Source organism: Colobus angolensis, unplaced genomic scaffold, assembly GCF_000951035.1.
Source record: "Colobus angolensis palliatus isolate OR3802 unplaced genomic scaffold, Cang.pa_1.0 Scaffold29, whole genome shotgun sequence".
In the NCBI taxonomy this organism is placed as follows: Eukaryota; Metazoa; Chordata; class Mammalia; order Primates; family Cercopithecidae; genus Colobus; species Colobus angolensis.
Window position 1 is genome coordinate 10,535,030 of NW_012116154.1, and position 21,433 is coordinate 10,556,462.

Sequence of the window (21,433 nt, forward strand, 5' to 3'; positions counted from 1 at the left end):
TTCTACGACCTGGGTGCGCCCCACAGTCTCACCTGTGGCTGGCTGGATCCAAATGAAAACAAGAGTGCAGGGGGCAGCAGAGACACAAGATGAAAGGATCCTGGGTCCCTGAGTCACCACGTGGAGACGCCATCAACCCAGAGTGCTGCTTTGATCTGTTTTCTAAGCAAAGAGTTTTAGTGCCCCAGAGACACACATTGTTTCTTAAAGTGAAGAATCCTTGTTAAAGACCAATGGTGCTAATCTGGATTTTCAGATTTTTACTTATTGCAGTAACAGATAGATTTAAATATTTAGATAGAAAGCTCCCTTTTATTTTCTCTGGAAAGCACTAATGGATGTAACTGATGACAACTTGACCCAGCAGGGCTGTTAGTCGTTGGCCCTTTAGGGAGCAGATCTAAACCTGTGTTACTTGAGACATGATAGATTTGGGGTCATGAGTCCCCACAGCTCAGCCCACTCTAAGAATCCGTCTGTTTTTCTGTACGGCATCACATATTTCTTCTGCAGGCCTACATGCCAGTCCAGCCATCCTCTGTGGGCTCCTACTACCATTAGACATTAATTGTATCTAATACATTATTTTTATCTCTTAGCCCCCATGCCTGGCTAGTTTTTTGTAGTTTTAGAAGAAACAGGGTTTCACCATGTTGCCCAGGCTGATCTCAAACTCCTGATCTCAAGTGATCTGCCCTCCTCGACCTCCCAAAGTGCTGGGATTACAGGCGTGAGCCACCATCTCTTACCATTTTAAATTTAAAATATTAGGATTTTTTTTTTTTTTTTTTTAAGTAGAGATGACATCTCACTATGTTGCCCAGGCTGGCCTTGAACTCCTGAACTCAAGCTATCCTCCTGCCTCGGCCTCGTAAAGTGTTGGGATTATAGGCCTGAGCTACCACACCCAGCCAATTACTAGGTATTCCTACATTTATGAAATTTGTTTTCTTTTCAAGCATGCTTAGCCATTCCTTGCAGTCTCTCATTCCTCGTGCTTGCTTTTAAGCTTCTCATTTATTTCCTTAAGTGCTGAAGTATTGGCACGTTGAATTCTGCGGCCTGAGGTTTCTGTTTGCTTTGCACACAGAGAGCTTTTCTTTCTCTCGTGTTTAAAGATTGTTTTACTGTGAGCTGCTGACCTTCCTGGTTACTTTTTTTTTTTTTTTTTTGAGACGGAGTCTCGCTCTGTTGCCAGGGCTGGAGTGCAGTGGCCGGACCTCAACTCACTGCAAGCTCAGCCTCCCGGGTTTATGCCATTCTCCTGCCTCAGCCTCCCGAGTAGCTGGGACTACAGGCGCCCGCCACCACACCCAGCTAATTTTTTTTGTTTTTGTTTTTGTTTTGTATTTTTAGTAGAGATGGAGTTTCACCATGTTAGCCAGGATGGTTTGGATCTCCTAACCTCATGAGCCATGTGCCTCGGCCTGCCAAAGTGCTAGGATTACAGGCGTGAGTCACTGCACCTGGCCCACTGCATGTCATTTTCATTATGACTTTGTACTTTGCAGAAAGTTAGTAGAAACATTAATATTGATAATGGAGTAAGTTGTAAAACAATTGATTTGTAAGCAGAGTTATTAATATATACATACATTTATACATTTTGGATATTTACCAGTCCTCAGTTGTGAGCTACTTTGTTTCCCAATACCTGAACCTATGTTTTAATAAAAAGATCAATTTTTTAAAAGTCTATTTGTTACTAGGATTATGTTCTGAAATTAATTTCTAAGAGATGTTTTGTAGTCAATAGATATTCAATTTAGCATTCTAAATCTGATGAATTATCATATTTAAGTTTACAAACTGAAACTGTAGAGTCAATGTGATAATGACCTTGAAGTATAATAATACTCTAATAAATAATTTAATAATAATTCTGATTCTTTTACCAAAGAAACATATCATAGTCCATGTTGTCTTTTCTTTAGATGATTGTTCAGCACCACCTAGAGAAATTTATTACGTTAATTCAAAGTATAATGAACAGAAAGATTTTGTCTGATATTAAGCAGTAATTAAAACACTGGAATTAGAATCAATTTTTTAATATAACTGAAAATTCAATAATAAACCCTCTGTGACACAAATTACTTATCTTTGAGAGAGGCACAGGGGAATTTAAAATTATTAACAATTTGAATATGCATTTAATAAAATTATGAACTGATCGGCATGGGACTAGAAAAAAAGGGTGAATTTAGAGTATATCCTTACAGATGTGTTAAACACACTGTTTGAATTAAGACTCTAATTCATTTTTATTGTGGTATCTTTATGTATTCCAAATTTAATTTTCACTATTTCTGCCAATATTTTATTTTCTATTCTTTTTTTAATTTTTAACTTTAATGGGTATAGTAGGTGTATACATGAGACACACATTTTGGTTCAGGCACGCAATGTGTGATAATTACATCAGGGTAAATGGGATATCCCATCACCTCAAGCATTTATCACTTTGTGTTACCAACACTTCAGTTATACTCTTTTATTTATTGCTAAATGTACAGAAAAATATTGTTGACTATAGTCACTCTGTTGTGCTATAATTTCTATTCTTGGACCAAAACTATTAATTTTTTTGTAAGGCAAGGAAGAATGCATGCCAGTTTTCAAATGCATGACTAATTACAGGTTCATCTTTTTTCAAAAAAGGAAATACTCATACAAGATCACACACCACGGGAGATAATTACTTTATAAAGGATACAAGATGGACTCATGACCTGAGAGCTTTAAATAGTTTCTTTTCATTTCACAGCTTTACCAAATATGATTCCAATGTCACTTCAGTTACTCATGTTATGTCTGTGTATCAGCAACACTGAAAACTGATTAAGTAAACAAGAACTAACATATAGGACAATTGTATGTCACTATTCTTTTATTTTTGATTTTGTGTGTGTGAAATTTTAGAGAAAAGCAATAGAAACCTTTTGTTATTTTCTAAGATGTTTGTTATGTGGTCTCCTGTAAAGTGAGTACTTAGACTATGGTTAATATCTTTATGTTTTACTTTTAGCTTCCTTTCCACTGATTCCAGGGACAGCTAAGAAGGTAGCCTATGGAGTCTTAACAATTTATTTTTAAAGATATACAGGCAAAAATATTAAAAATAATGACTACAGCAATAGATGTGACATCTACTAATTCAGTTAAGTGCAAACTATAACACGAACAGTTATGAATGCTTTACATGAATTGATTCATTTAAAATTCACATTAATCCTCTGACTTAGGAAAATAAGGCAAAAACAATTTAATCTACCCAAGGTTACAAGGCTAATAAGTGGTAGGGTGGACATTTGAACTGGGATTCAGCTACAGGGTCTCAACCATTAAAGAATAGAGAAAGAACTGCTGGCTTAAGTATTTGTGTAGTTGCTTAACATTTTCTCTTGGTTTCCTTGTGGTTTTCTATTTTGTTCTGAATACATAAAGAGTGTGTATGCAATTTTAAGACCAGCTCTGTGTAATGAAATAGACAGAATGGCATCGTGTGATTCAATAACAAAAATTTATTAAGAAATGCTGTGAAACCTATGGAGATTCTTATAATTTTTTTCTATTTTCTTGTTCAACTATTTTTATCCTGCAAAATGGGTTTACTCATCATCTCTCAAATAACTATGTATATGTTTTTCCCTAAGTGATTGAGACCACTAAATATATTTATATATACACACAAAAGGATGGCAGTTTTCATCCAATGGACAATGCCAAAATTGTAAGGGAGTTTTGTAAAAACAATTATTGAATGCTTGCAAGGGTGGTCCTATAGTTAGCTAAGTATATAGGTTGCTAAGGTGACTCATTTGAAGGATAAGTAATTGTGTGCAATTACGTCTGTTAATTAGAGTCAGTTGCTGCAACTTTTATTTGTAATGAAATCTTTAAGTAGCTTGTTCATACAATTGGATTTTTTGTGAAATATGCTACATAGGCTCTCTGAATTGAATCATCTGTAATAATTTCTTGTCCTAAGAGCTTGCAATATTGAAGGAGATTCTCAGGTGAGGTTTTTCATACATTAAAGTTTGAGAACCACTCTCCTAGAAGACAGGTAATGTATTTTCTTAAATCTTTAATGGGATTCATATTTATGTGAATTTTTTCTAGATATTCAAGACAAAGTTGCTAACAACGAGGAGGACTGTGCATATTAAGACTTAAAAATTGCCTAAACAAATTCAGCATGATATGTGAGAAGAGGCAAATATCATTGTTCCCAGAGGCTCAATCACTTTAAAAACAGCAAAGAACTGGCCAGGTAGGTCTGATACATCTTTAGAGTACGTTGCACGTCGGAAAAATGCCCTTTGTATTTAGAAAATTTGTTTATCCACAAGCTTCACAGTAAGATGTTTGTCTACATATTTTCTTACCTCATTTCTCTTGAAATATGTAGAGAATTATGGGAGCAGAGACTTTTACTCCATAGGTTACTGTGAGGTGCCTGGGCCAGTCAAGCCCTGGAGACATTTTCAAAGGGAATTGTGTACACTCTACCCTCCCTCCTTCCCTCCATCCCTCCCTTCCTTCCTTCTTCCTTCCTTCCTTGTAAGATTTCCTTCATAGACCCTATTTTACATTTCTATCCACCTCACCATTATGTTTACATCCAAGCATCTTTTGCATGAAAATTTGTGTATCAGGTGGCCAGATCTGTTATTTTCCCCAATAGTCTTCTGAGATATTCAAACACACCAGGTTATCACTCCCAGGACACTTAACTAGAAATGTTATCACAAGGAGACACTGGATTGTTTCCAGCACATTTTGGCTCAAGCCACATGCCTGCACATAATGGAATTTATGTGAACAGATGTCCTTTTTTCTTCATCAGACTCATGACCATTATGGCAATGGAAGAGGAGACACTGAGTTGGTTACATTCATACTGACAATTTTCACTACAGAATCATAAATTAAGAAATATAATTACAGTATAACTGTGGGATATACTAAAATCACATTTGCTGGTGTTTATGAAATTTATTTAATTCAGGCACAGATTTAGAATGAAATGCAAGTGTGTGACATACATTCTATTGGTAATAGCAATGGAAAGTTTCCTAGTTCGCTACAGATTATAAAATCCTTTACTTCACTTGATCCTCACAAAAATTCTGTGAGTTGAATCCATGATGTATATATTTTACTCTTGGGAACTGAAGTCAATGGACTTCACAAGGATGACTGAAGTGGCAAGTGAAAAACCTGGAAATTCAGCCTAGTGGTCTTAGGATTGGCTGTTTCAATGAAATACATTTAAAACCTGAGAATAAATTTGTCTTTTCAATGTAATTTCCATTTCTGAGCAGTAAAATATAAATAAATGATTAAAAGCTATCATCTATTTCCACTACTCCCATTATTTCTTAAAAATAGGTAAATATTTTCATTAGCAAAAAGGTTCAAATATTCTCAGAATGAAAGCAATACTTCACATGGATTTCATTTGGCTTAAATAAGAAATGTACTAGTTAGAAGTAGCTTTAGCAGCATGTAAAGAAATCATATTAGGGAGGTTAAGTAAGAATTTCTTGTCGTAAGAAAAATATCTGGAAAACATAGTTTAGGCAGGGTGTAGTTACTAAAAAAATTTTTCAAGAACTCAAGTTTGTTTGTTTTAAGCTTCATTCTCAACTGAAATTTAGTTCTCACTATTTTAAGATGGTTGGTATACTAGCAGGCATTGCCTCCACATTTTAAATAAAACTAAAAGAGAAATGTGTAGGACACATTCTAACTTTATGTTTCTCAGAAGCTCCATACTCAGTCTATCCACTTTTGCTAATGTCTAGGTTGCATGATCAAATCTATTTGCAAAGAATTATGGAATATAAAAGTTTTTATAGGTAACTTCTGTAACCAAGACTAAATTAAGGTTTTGTTAGTATGGAAAAAGAGCACATTGGCATCCAGTGCATAGTTAGAAATATCTGTCATAAGAATTCATTACATTGACCTTATTTTCTTTATTACATTACATACATGAGAATTTCATTCTCAACCAACCAGCATTGACCCTTGAATACGTGGTTGAGAAACACAATAGTTCCTGTCCTTTAACCATAAGCCTTCTGTTCTTTTCTCAGCTATATTTTCTCTTTGAATATAACATTTAAGACTGATACTAGGCTTTCTGGAAATTTATAGGAGCTATATCGTTGTGGTAGCTATTTCCATTTGTATGTCCAGCAGATAACAGGTATAATTTGGGTGTGCATGTAGATTGACATTTTTCCTTGAAATTTGAAATATGGAATATTTCATTCCACATGCAAGTTATCATTTCCCTTCTGATGAAAGATCTAGAATATGCTTAAAAATTAGTAGTAGACGACTGTAAAAGTCACTATTATAAGTCTTTCGTGAGAACTTTGTTCTAATTCCACTAACAAAGAGCTTAATTTCAGAAGGAAAAAGTTTTATGTATGTCATGAATCTTATGTTAATGCATGCAAACTATCATCTCAAATACTTATTCGACAGCATAGAATGTGTGCAGTGGGAGAGAGATTCTCTGTTCCCTTTTTTCCATACAAGGGCAAAATGGTTCATCTGCATTACCAGCAATTGTAGATTTTTCTAACCCCCCTCCTTTATAATATTCTGGGGCTTCTTTTTAGATACATGAGCTTTACTAATCAAAATACTGACAGACAAGATGGTAGAATAGACAAGAGCTTGAACTTGTTTGCACATGATCCAGGATAGCAGACTCAGTTCTATGTCATGCATACTCTGCAATCGCCAACGAGTCATTTAACATCTCTGATTCCTGCTCATTGATAAAGTGGAAAAAATATATAGAGCATTGTTTGCCAGGCTCTGAGATAATTAAATAAGGCCATTTTCATAATGCAGTTAGCAATATGCTTAATGTATTAACTATTATTATTAATCATCTTCCTTGTTTTTCTGTTTCTAAGAAAACACTAATAAGTTTCACATATCAATGCTGAGAAAGAGAAGATGGAAAGGAAAAACATGGGAAAGCTAAAAAATCATATTTGAGATGCTTTTTGAGATGCATTTTGACTTCACTAATGCTATTCTATGGGAAAAGCAGTAATATTTTCCTAAAGATGAACTAAATTCTTGCCTCTCCATATTCTAGAAGTTCACAAAAAGAAATAAAACATAGGCACTTAATCATTTATATGTTATTGGATTGAACTAACACAGAATGTATTCCAGTAATGAGACTTGAGAAAATATTGTCCGGAGTTTCATTAAAAACACTTTATCTAGTATAGTGAACCAAATCTGCACAATAAAGACATGGAAATTATACTAATGAAAAATACCCCACAGTAATTAATATTTATAATGCAATTCCATCTTCTCCAAAACACATGTCTTCATGCCTCCATTTATATTTAGAGGAGTTGAATAAGAAGTTTAAGGCCCACATAGCTCCCCACCTCACCACTCCTTAAGAAGATGCGGAGCCAGGATGTAAAGGAAAACATATATTAATCCAAGGGTCACACCTTCCTCAAGAGGAGAACAAATGCAATGAACTCTTTGTTAATAGCACAGCTAAGAAAAGATGTGTGGAAAACATCTTCATAGAAACATATATATATATATGTATATAATTTTATATGTATATACATATCTTTATTTTTTTTTGAGACGGAGTCTTGCTCTGTCACTCAGACTGGAGTGCAGTGGCACGATCTCGGCTCACTGCAACCTCTGCCTCCTGGGTTCGAGTGATTCTCCTGCCTCAGCCTCCCGAGTACCTGGGATTACAGGCACATGTGCCACAACGCCCAGCTAATTTTTGTATTTTTGGTAGAGATAAGGTCTCAACATTTTGGCCAGGATGGTCTCGATCTCCTGATCTTGTGATCCGCCTGTCTCGGCCTCCCAAAGTGCTGGGATTACAGGCATGAGCCACCACACCTGGCCCATATCTTTTTATATAATATATATATCTTTATATTATATATATCTTATATTTTAATTAAAATATATTAGATATATCTTTATATATATCTATATCTTATATGATTATTTATAAATACATATCATATCATGTATAATATATATCTTATATATGACAGATACATATCAACATATAGATACATGTCTAATAGGTACATGTCTATATATAGATATATATTTATATGTAAGATATATAAATCTGATATGTATCTCATATATCTGATAATATCTGATATCTATTTCTATATCTTATATAGATGTCAGATATGTATCAGACATATATCTTATATATATCAGATGTATACTTCTTTTTTCCAAGTGCTTGTGGCATGGAAAACCATCTCCCAAGGAAACTTTGTATTTTATGGGGTGTGTGTGTGTGCACACACAAAAAAATTTTCTTGGGAAAAGATGTTAAGTTCTGGTTTTTTATTGTCAGAGAATGAAAAGACAGATCTTATGGCAGGATAACCAGATATTTCTGTGACACTTTTTATAGAGAATATTATTTTACTCAATATATGTTTACACAGTAACAGAAAAAAGTAAAACAACATTTTTTTTGTTGAGGTAAAAATATATTTTTAAGCAAAGCAATATTGTCTTTAATAATCTGATGTAACACAAAGCTAAAATTTAGAATCAACGAACAACAGGTTATTCTCAAAATAAACATTGTTTAGAAGTAAACATTTCTCAAACAGTATTCTTAATAAGAATGTGATGCTGTTAGTTTAGAATCACAGTGTTGTACGAGTCTAGAAGGTTCTGGTCACTTTGTGTGATGTGTGAATAGCAAGCTCTGAAGCAGAACTAAGTGGTTGGTATACCCTGGAGTTGTGCACTGAAGACACCTTCAACTCTCAAATTACTGTGGAGATCATTGGTGCTGCCAATTAAGAGTAGATTTATAAACTTTAGTAATTAAATGATGAGGGAGGTATTCAAGATATACAGAGTATCTGAGAAAATATAGCCTAGATAAGCACGTACATACATGTATACACATGCGTGAGCACACACACGCCCACCCCTTCTAAGAGTGTAAATCAATATTCCACCAACCTCTTTGGGACATAGTCTTCCTATTACCCTCTGTATCACATTAGACACAAAGAACTTTCACTTGCATGGTGCTCCCTTCTAATATCAAAATAATCTTCCTCCCATGGGAAAAAAAACCAAACTATTGTATGTCAACATTAGTAATTTTTGCTTTGACATTGCATGATTTTGCCATCATTATACATTTTTAAAAATTTATTGTTGATCCTGTGATGATGACCTGAATCAGACCAGGTGGTACTGAATGCTCATTGCTCCCAACGCCCAATTATCCTATTCTTTCTTACTCAAAGAACCAGTGATATTTAGTCAGGTACTTGACTAGACACAGTATCTTCCCCAATTGCATTTTCCAGTGTCTTTTACTACCAGTAGAAGCCATATAACTATGTTCTGACTACTGTGAATCAGGCAGACTTGATTCAAGCTGAGGCTGCAAATGTACTTGGCAGGGTAGACTTGATACCTTTGTATTTGTCATCACTGTGATCTGATCTGTCTTATTCACTGTTTCAAGGAGAATGGAATGGTGCACTGATCCCCTTTTTCTGTAAGAAACAACATCTACAGAAGAGCTGCTGATCTTCACCAATGCACAAATGTGTGCTTGTGAACTAATAATTTGTTGGTTTAAGCCACTAAATTTCTAGATAGTTTGTTTCACAGAATTATTGCTGCAATAGCATGTCGTCACATAATCCTGACTCTTTAAGTCTGTTTTATTTTATGTTTTCTGCTACTCACAGCTGAAACTATTTCTGATTAAAACACTGCATGCATGTGTATTATCTTTTTAAGAATTAAACTTATTTTACCTTTTCTTAATTCAGTGACAGAGGCATCTAAATTGCTATAATTGTCCACTGACTTGGCAGGCAAAAAGAGTGTAATGAAAGGGTCATCACTCCTTGTATTTATGAAGAACACATGATTAGCTTCCGCTAGCAGCATTTCATCTACTATTTTAGATGGTAGTAATCATAGAGTACATCTTTAACATATTTTAGCTTGTTAAAGAAATCCTACTTAATTTTATTCTTATTATTGTTTTCTTGAGGAAAATAGTATTGTTTACACTTTGCAATTTATGAAATAATTTAAATGAAAGCCATTATCGACTCAAGGAAAATGGTATTTAGAGATTTATAGGCTTGGGTTGAAATATCTAGTACTGCCCAAATAACCTTAGAAGTATTGTTAAAACATTCAGTCACTTGCCTTGTCAGGAAAATAGAAATATTAATAATTTCTATGCAGTTTTGTGGTGGGGTACAATAATTATCTGATAGGCTTTAATATTAAACAAGTGTTATGAGCAAAGGAAGACACTTCTGAAACTATTAAGTAAATTTCCATGTAATCAAGTTCTTCCTTCAAATTTCCCAAACATTAATGACATGCAAAGGCCACAACAAAGTTCACTTAAAGTCTCTTTTTACTTTACTGAAGATTTTTCTTATATTTTGAAGGTCATGCTTCAAAATTGTTTGTCAATCTTCTTTAACATCCTCATTTTTCTTTTCCTTCATGAGTTTTCCACTCAACCTTTTCTTTACTTCCATTTCCTTGTCACAAAGCACAAAAGATCCTCTAAAACTGGATAGAGGACTCTTGCGAAATATGTGAGGGAGGGGAAAAACTGAACAATTTCTTAAGAAAGGTAGGAGGGAAGAAAGATTGTCAATATTTTAATAAATTTCATCCTATACATAGATGTCAACTTTCATGATATTTCTTCAAAAAATACCTTACCTGAATTTAATCATGAAGAAACATCTGATAAGTCCCAACTGAAGGGAATTCTATAAAATAACTCATTCAAAAGTGTCAACTCATTCATAAAAGTCAAAGGAAGATTGAGAAATTATTTACAATTGAAAGAAATCAAAGAGACATGAAAGCTAAATGAATGTATGAATCTGAAATGGATTACTTTTCTTTTATGGATTTTTTTTTTTTTTTTGAGACGGAGTCTCACTCTATTGCCCAGGCTGGAGTGCAGTGATGCAATCTCAGCTCTCTGCAACCTCCAGCTCCCGGATTCAAGTAATTCTTCTGCCTCAGCCTCCCTTGACTATATAGAGTTATGTGTTGCATGTACACAGGGCATGCAACTGTGAACAACAGGAATGCTCTGTGAAATGTGTCATTAGGTGATTTTTCACTTGTGTAAGTAAACAGTATACTTACACAAACCTAGATAGTATAGCCTACTATACAGTTAGGCTACATGATATAGACTACTGTTTCTAGGCTACAAGCCTGTACAGCATGTTACTGTACTGAAGACTGTAGGCAAATATAACACAATGACAAGTATGAATGTACCTAAATGTATCTAAACCTAGAAAACTACTTAAAAAATCACAGTATTATAATCTTATGGGACTACCATAGTATATACAGTATGTCCTTGAGTGAAAAACTGTTAGGCAGCACATGACTGTACATGAGTTCCAACATGCATAGCACCTGATATATAGTTAAAGCTCAACAGATGTTGATGTTATCATTATTTCATTTGATTACAACAATAATTCTTTAAGTTTAAGAAACAAAAAATAAATATAACCATTTAACAGTTAATATTACTCAGTTAGAAAGGTTGGGTAAAATGGCTAGGATCTTATTAACAAAAAAAGATGAAAACTAATAATAAATGAAGGAAAAAAGAATGAGAAACATATATATACATGTGTGTATATATACATATATATACACAGAGAGATATATACACACATACATATGTAAACACACATGTTTATGTTTTAATTTCAATGTTTAGTTACCCCATATGCTTCCTAATGAAAGACTTAGGAATTCCTAATATTCTTTATTTTTTTAATTGAAGAATTACTTATATAAAGCCATATACAGAAATCTTCAGTGTCCAACTCAATGTACAGCCAAGATTAGGTGTACATAAAAACCACCTTGAAAAGTTTTCAAAGACTGAAAACTCTACCTAGGTCAGGCACAGTGGCTCATGCCTGTAATTCCATTGATTTGGGAGGCCAGGGCAAGAGAATCACTTGGGGTTAGGAGCTTGAGACCTACCCAGGCAACATAGTGAGACTGCGTTTCTACAAAAAATAAATAAATAAATACAAAATTAAAAATTATGTAGGCACGGTGGCTGAAACATTATCCAGTCATGGTGGCATGTGATTGGAGTCCCAGATACTCAGGAGACTTAAGTGGGAGGGTCGCTTGAGCCTGAGACATCAAGGATGCAGTGAGCCGTGATTGTGCCACTGCACTGCAGTTGGATGACAGAGCAAGACCCCATCTCTAAAAACAAAAGCAAAAAAACTCTACGTAGATCAAAATGTAGAATATTTCCAGCATTACAGAGCGCATTCTCGTGATCCCTACCAATTAATATTCCTCCCCAAGTGGAACCACTATTCAGACCTCCATCTGTAATACATAGAACACTTTTGCCTATTTTAAAACAACACAGATAAAATGATCAGGTTCTACTTTTTTTGTGTCTTGACTTTTTTTTCTCAACATTACATCCACGGAATAATTCACTCATTTTGTTGTACTAATCAGAAATTCTGTTTTTTCTTTTCATTTTATAAATAAATAAGTTGTTTGGTTTTTATCCATTTGATGGCAACTAAATTGTTCCTAATTTGAGACAATTATGAATATTTTTTGTACATGTTTCTGGCATATCTAGGCATTCATTTCTTTTGGGCTATACCAGGAGTGAATTGCTGGGCCTTATCATACATGCATGATTAATTTCATTAATAATGCCAAATGTTTCTCAGAATAACTGTATCAATTTGTACTGCCAAAATATTGTAAGATTTGAAATTGCTCAGTGTCTTTGCCAAATATCAGTATTTTCAGTAGTTTAATTTACCCATTCTTGTCATTGCAGGGTATCATTTATTATTTATTAAATGAAGATTTTTAATTCGTATTTCTCTGGTGACTAATGATGCTGATCATACTTCATACATTCAATATATTTAGGCATCTCGTGTATGGCACCTATTCAGAAATTAATTTTATTAAAACTTGATTGTCTGTCTTTTTCTTATTTTGTAGAAATTCTTGTTATACAATAGATACAAGTGCTTTGTAGGTTTTACCCATTTTTTTTTTTTCTTTCCCAAGTTGTGAATTGGACATTTTAATGGCATCTTTTGATGAACAAGAGATATTAATTTTAGTAAAGCCCAATTTATTCATCTTTTCTTATATGGCTAATCTCTTTTTTAGGTTTAGCATTTTAAATTTAATGAACCAATTGTAGAAAAAAATAAAAAGAATAATTTGTATTTTGTCATATGTATATGTAAATTTAATACATATATGTATAATACATATGTATATAAACACATAAGTATGACATTCCTTTGAAGATACATATATATAATTTTAAGATGGCACACACACACTCTTTGAGATTACACGCTATATAGTACCAATCATGTTGTGGAAAGTGCAAGCCAGAGCTTCAATATGATTTCAAGTAGTTTGTTTTCTCATGAAGCTAAAACATTGTCTTTTACATTGTATTTACATTAATATTATATACTTTTTATATACAGATAATTTGCTAAGCTGAGGTGAAATTCCCTTTAGATTCAACCTAATTTATGTCAAATAAAAGACTGATAGGATTTACATTTTTATAATTCTACTCTTATTTTTTTTTAGTCAGCATAGAAGCATCCCTAAAATGGTGACTATAATCAATCTTGAAACAAAGAACACAACTAGAAATAATGGCTTAATAAGGAAAGAAAGGGAAAGAAAAATATATTGATAAGATGTCACTACAAATCAGCATCAAATTAAGGTCTTCACAATGTTATACTCTTTTTATCTTTTGTTTCAATGGAGTGAAATAAGATTAAATCACATATAAGACTGAGAAGGAAAATTAATCAGCTTAATTTGAACACTTGATTTCTTGTAACTTTCATTCACATTGGAAATATCGTTATGTTTCTTAAAATACAAAGGAACATTTTAGTTATGATAAATTAATTTTGCAAAGCATGGATAAACTAAATTTTATTTTTGGTTAAAGTACAATTTAGTTTTATCATTGTTTAATGAATGGAATTATAAAAACATTAATACTGAAATGTATATTTCAAACTGAATTTCATTTTAAATTTAGTAAATAACTTGCTATATGGAGAAAAAGAGAGAAAAAAAATAATGACAGTTGTGCCCAAAGTTATGAAGTGACAGATATTTCCATACTTTGTAATTTTTTGAAAATTATTTTTCTTTTAGTTTTTAGAGTGTCTATAAGTGTTCCATAAGTATCAAGATACATTAGAATTTCTAGTGTAATTCTAAAGTTTTTAAAAGTGCAAATGGAAAAAAATCTGTGTATTCTTATGCAAATAATGGACTTTTCAAATATTCTTCCAATGTATTTATATTCGTTGATATATTCTAGCTTTTAACTCTTGATTTCTGAATATAAAAGGTAGAGAAAGTTTTTTTATTATATTGTAAGTTCTGGGGTACATATGCAGAATGTGCAGGTTTGTTACATAGGTATACACGTATCATGACGGTTTTAAGATAAATATTGACACTAAACAGTACATTACTGCTTAATTTAGGACTTCCATCTTCTTACTATTTTCCTGAGACTTACATTAATACATTATTGTTGAACAGCTGTAGACTCATTGAAAGGTAACTATCAGTCTTATCATATGTAATTTTTTTGTCCCATGCTTCCTAGGCAAGGAGAATATACATATACAGATATCATCAGAGATGTTGATTCTTCAAAGTTGTAGTCTCTCTGCAAAGTATTTGAAGATTAGACTTGCGTAGACAAAACTGTGTCCCCCCAAAATTCATATTGAAGTCTAAAACTCCAGTCTGAAGATAGGGTCACTAAGGAGGTAATTAAGGTTAAAGTTCATGAGGGTAAGGCCCTAATCCTGTAGAAATGGTGCTCTTATAAGAAGAGAAAGAGACCAGAATGCACTCTTTTCGGGCACACATAAAAGACCACATGAGGACGTAATGAGAAGGTAGCCATCTGTAAGCTAAGGAGGGAGGCTTATTCAGAAACCAACCATGCTGACACCTTGATTTTAGACATGGAGCCTCCAGAATTATGCAAAAATAAAAATTGTATTGTTTAAGCCATACCATCTTTTGTAATTGCAGCCCAAGCTGACTAACACAGGATTTATCCAGTTGACTTCAGCATAATTTTCATCAGAGCTTCCTATGGTTAAAACCAAAACTTTTAAATAGAGATATTTGAAGTATATATGTTTACATCATAATTACAATGGATGTGGGTGCAATATCTTTATTATTTAGTTCAGTATGAAAGAACTTTTGTTTTTATGCTGAACTAATCATACATTATCTACAATGAGACCTGTCATTGTAATGTTGATGTGCTTGATTATTAGTAGTATGCACCTCCACTTGTGCAATAGATTACACTGAAAGTGTCTTCTTTGGTGTGTTCACTTATCACATTCCTATCCATATTTAAATTTTATTTTCCAAGGCCAACTAAATGCTCATATATTCTATGAAGACTTTTGCTTGTATCAATTTTGATTGACATTTTATTCTCTCTACTTTCACACACTTAAGCAATTATTTATCAATATTATTTAACTGTGATTTAATATGTCCTTCCCAATTAAATATGTTTTTAAAGAGTCTGTATAATATTATTTTATTTTCTGGATAATAAATAAGGCATCATTTTGACATCAAATAGATATGAGTTCAAACTGCCACTCTCCTCACTATTATGTCTGTGCCCTTTAAAAGAGTCACTTTATGTCCTTGTCTTTAAAATAGGGATGATACTGCCCATTCCATTCTTTTAATATAGGCATTTATATCTATCTATCTATCTATCTATCTATCTGTAAATCACTAACAAACCACTTCCTGACACAAAATAACAGTCCAAAATGTATTAGCTATTAATATACATAGTTTTACATTATTGTTATTGTTCATTTATGATTATTTTTCATACTAATTTACTAGTTACTTCACTCATTGAATAATATACTTGCTAAATAATATGATTAATTATTTAAGGCAAAGTAACTATTTTAAAAATACTATTTCAAAAGTACTATTCACAAAATACAAATGAAATGCTACTAAAAATAAAGTGAATATCATTACCTCTAGAAAACTTCTAGTTTTAAAAAAGAACTGCAATGCATATTTACATTATGAAAAACAGAAGGTATTGAATCTTACATGTCACACACAAAATATTGGAGTTCAAAAGTGAGAGAGATAATTTCTGCTTGAGGAAAATATCAGCATATAGATTGAATTTGCATAAGGCCTGGTGGAATTATTATAATTTTAGCAGATTGAAATGAGTAATAGTGATTTTCAGGTCTAGAAAAATACTACTGGTAAAGGCATGGGGTTCTTGCAAAGCGGTATATTGTATGATTTGTCTTTGAGCATGTAGAAAAGACCAGTGAGGTCAAAAAGAGATGTTTTGCAGAGTTTGAGGTCAACTTTGAATGCCAACTTTGAATGACTCTCTGATTTTGGCAGAGAGTCAGGGAGAAAACTGATCACTGGCAGTAGCAACGTATGAGTACATAAGAATGGGTTGTGAGTGATGGAGGTGAGGGGCAAGTAGCACTTTAAGGAATTGTGCCCATACTCCAAGGTGATGGATAATTAAGACCTGGACTGGGAAAATGAGAGTAAGTAAATTAAGCACATTTAGATTAAAGATGAACATTTTTCTAAGAATGCACATAAAAATGAAGATAGAATAAATTTTCTGAGAAACTCTCCCATTTTGTCCAAACTGTGCAGTTTTATCAGTGTTATGTTCCTTTATTAGTTACTTTTAGAAAGACTCATTTAGAAAGACTAATTTAGAAAGATTGTGAAAATCTTTAAGAAGAGGTCAAAATGAATTTGATTATTTGGTTGAAAACTAAACATGACACATAGTAAGTGATATCATTTATTAAAGTCTAATAGAAGTGAAAAGCTATTTACCAGACATTTTTTGAGGAAAATATTGACAGATGAAATAAATATTAGCAGATCATGAAGATGTAAAAAAAGAATGAGGATGCTGTTTGATGGATCTGGTGGTACCCAACATTTGCCATGACTTTATTGATAAAACTAAGTATCTTACGTTGTTAACATTTGGGGAAATTTGATTGCAAAAATGTACACTTGCAAATGTGCTTATAAGAAAAATATGATAAGAATTCACTCTCCTGCTAGTATATATTCTCTAAGAAGAATAATGAAATGAAAATTTTTAATAGTCTAAGGAAATTTTCTGCACTTTCAAAATACTAAATTATGTGTTAAGGAATAAATCTTATTGATAGAAACAGCAATAAAAGCTATACAAATAATTTTCTTATTCTGAAATATTTTCCTCAAAATTGTAATGCTGAATTTGGTTTTCATTTAAGACATGAACTACCATAGTGTAACAGCTTGCCAGCACAAAAGTTCATCATTTCAATCACCTTAAGAATAACTCCCATTCTCATGGGATTGATTGCAACCAGATAGAATTCAGCAATGGAGCAAAAATACTAGCCAAATTTAATAAGGCTGACAGTTTCTGACTTGTTGTCTAGTTCACCCAGGGATGACAATCTCTTTTATGTGACATAAACATGAAACCCAAGAATAAGTGTTTATATGAATGATGGTTTTTACTCTAAGCATTCCATTCCAAAGCAGAGATTTTCTGTATGAATTTGTGGGATGAAACAAAAAAAATTATTCCTCTGTTCATAAGCAAATGAGTAATTGATAAAAATAGCAAGCAAGAAAATAACAATTCAGTTCTCTAAACAATGATTTTTGTCCCATTAGCATTTTAGGTTCTTAAAAATTCTGTTTCTTTAGCTCCATGAAGCAATGAAACCCGTCCACTGTAGACTGAATAATAAAACCCACCGGCCATGGAAACTGACTTTCAAAAAAAGAATGATCTATAGCCTCGACCTTTGATCTTTGCAGAATCTGAAAAGTTCACCCTGTACTGAGATGGAAAGAAGTTTTATTAGGAAATGAAAGTAATCCAACTTATTAAAAAGAATATGAAAGTTTTATGTTTTACAGGTAATTCAAATCTCCTGAAAACAAAGTCCCTTGAGTTACAGTCAGATAGGAGGAAACCGTATCTTCCTTTGTTTTCTTCTCTTCTTCAATAATACTTCTCTTCAGTAGGAATTGACAAATGTTTCCACTAAGACAATAACTGCACAGCTACTAAGAACCTGGTATGTGCATAAGCATCCCTGAAGTGAATAGCGTTTGGCTAACATAAACCGAGTAATTGTCTATGTGTGTTTATAATCAAATTCACTAACTTTCCAGGTAGTTCCATTAAACTGTACCTCATTAATTCTTTTGAGAATAAAAAAAGCCAACTTGCAAAATTGTAAATGACCTCAATCGAATCAGCTAAAAAAAACATTGAAACTGAACTATCTAAAGAATTGACCTTGAAAAGCCTCCATGTGCCGTGGTGATCCTTTTAAATTAAATTATCACTTCAAATTATTTACTTGCTGTTTAAGTCCCTTACATTTTCTTTCATTTCCAACCTTTTAGCTCACCTTTATCACAAATTTTTCTACAGGCAGGGAAAAAATAAAAAGGATATTTTCATTATAATGATGTACTGTTGATTCTATATCTAGAGTCATTGTGATTCAGGAAGTTTCTCTAAGGTTCAATGGATGTTTGCCAGAATTTTAGTCTGTGAGAGCTAAGTACTTCTTGTCATATGAACTGAGCAATACTACCTGCATGGAAATAAGTGTACTCCCTTTACCTACCCAGAGTTAAAAATCTGGGAGGAAAAGCAAAAGCTTTTATCATGCATGCCAATATCCTTTGTCTATATCTCTTGTCTCCAGCTGTGAATAGTGTGATATACGCATACCACACAGGGTAAATACTTGTTGAATAAATTGAATAAATACATATACATGACTGAAATAATGAGAATGATTTTCATGAGCCACCCTCAAATAGTAGGGTCATTATTTTGTGGGAATGCCATGACAATATAAACAAAAGAACTCTCTTAACTTCATTCTTTTATTTCTTGGATTCTTTCCTGATTTCTGCCATAATAATATTTCACAGTCTCAAGTGTGCATAATGTGTGTGTCTCTGTGTGTGTAAATATACAACTTGCCCTTCCAAATGAACTTGCAACAGCTCTTAAGAAATTAACAGAATGTTTTTGATTTGCCATGCAAACGAATTGCTAACATAGCTAGGGAAACAGTAAGTTAAAATGACTACAATGCAACTAAAATATACTAGATAAATGCATACATATTTTCTGACAGGGTTGGTAATCCATACTAATTTTTGATATTTAAAATTAGAAATCAATAGAACTGCATATAGCTATATAACAGTGTGTCCAGTGTCATCAGAAATAGATTTTTTAAGAGCAAGTTTCTTCTTTCATTTCTTCAGCAGCATGCCCCTTCTCATATATTCAGTTATGCTACATTGCTTGAGGCTGTGCTTCTGTGAATCCTTAACATATTTCTGCTGCCCTCTCTGCTTGCGATTACCCCCATTTAAGCTCACTTTACAGCAGCGGTTGGATATCCTGCCGTCTTCTATTTTCTGCACATGTGCAGCTCAGTTGAGCTGTGCTATGATGAATATTGTTTCAATGTTGCCAGATCAGTTATATTACAGGACTGTCTTTCTGGTGGCTGTGCTTCTATCACTGCTGTACGGTAGTGCTCAGAGGTAGGCTGATGAAACAAACTCTGAAGACTTATACCTTACTGATTATAAGAAACTTCCAGAATAAGCAAGCCCTGCTTAGGGTTCAGTGGCTGCTCCAGCACAGTCTTGGTTGAAGTCCAGAGTATCAGAATTCCTCTGGAAGTCACTCCTAAGCTGACCCCAACAGTGCTCCACAAATCTGATTAGTTTAAGATCCTTCTTTTAAGGTACTATGAACATATTTTTCCTCTGTGTTTGCCATGGATACCAAGAGGAGAGAAACTATGGCTTATCCACCCAGATTTGCCCTGAATATTTTCCGGCACAAAATAGGAGTGCACAAATGCATTGATAGCATAAAGAGGAACTAGATGATAAATTGTAAAGTGAAATAAAACTTTGGCAATACAAAAGAGTTTTACAGCTGCCATTTCTGATGCTTTTCTTCCTAGTCCTCAGTGGATCAATGCTTGCCATAGGTGAAGAGATTTTATTTTTTCCGGGAAATGAAAAACACATATAAAAAAGAAAAGAAAGAAAAAAAATAGTTATTGAATATATTAATAGAGTTTGTAAAGTTCAAAAAGTGGGAACATATATCTGATAAGTCAGGTGACCTTAGATTTTCAAGCACTAAGATTTTGAGAACGAAAAAGATTTTTTTGTTTTGTTTTGTTTTAATCCAAAAGAATAAGAATATGGTGGATCAGAGAATAGTTTACACTTTGAAGAAACTGATGTGTATTTGTGCATGTGTGTGTGTGTGTGCGCGCTTGTGTGTGTATTTTGTGTTGGGTGTGGGGGAGGGATATGTTGATTACAGAAGAGCAGATTTTCAACCAAAAGGAAATAATCTAGAATAATCTAGGCATTTCCCTAGAAAGAATACATAGAAAAGGGAAGAACAAAAAAGATCACAGCATCAAAAATGAAGGTTTCTGCTTTCCCCTAGTACATAAATAAACAAGTTACAATGGAGAGAAAAAAAAATGTGTTCTGAAAATATCTGAGATACCTCCCCCTGACCCCTGCGCAACAACTAACGATCCTGTGGGTATAATGGATTATTACATAATGTCACATGTCTCTAAAATAATCAAGGAAGTCTGAGGGTAAGCCAGTGGCACAAGAGTGTTTTTGTGTCAGATGAAGAGAAATAAAAACCTCAATGGCCTGATGGATTGTCTCTAAAACAACCTGTTTGCATTCTGAAAACAAAGTCAATGTCATGAATGTTGGGGAGACTATGAGTGAGACAGTGATAACACAGCAGTGGGTGCTGTGGAAATAAAGCCTGAAGAGTTCAGAACAGAGGGTTTCTCAAACCAAAATTCATTTTAAATAAAAAGAATATTAGAGTTCCCTCTTCCAGTTTTGTCTATTGATTCTTCTTACTTCCTCCTATTTCACCACCATGTGTTTGGATCACAATGAGGAAAAAAGAGCAGGTGAAAAGGGAGAAACTTGAATGGACTGAGAAAACCTAAACTGAAATTTTTAAATAAGTGAAAGTCACAATTGAGTGTATATAATGAGATTCAGTTAGAAAAATACTGTTTTAGTTTTCCATGCGAGTAGGTGAAATTCATAGCAGTAGAATAATTTTTTTTTTTTTTTTGAGACGGAGCCTCACTCTGTCTCCCAGGCTGGA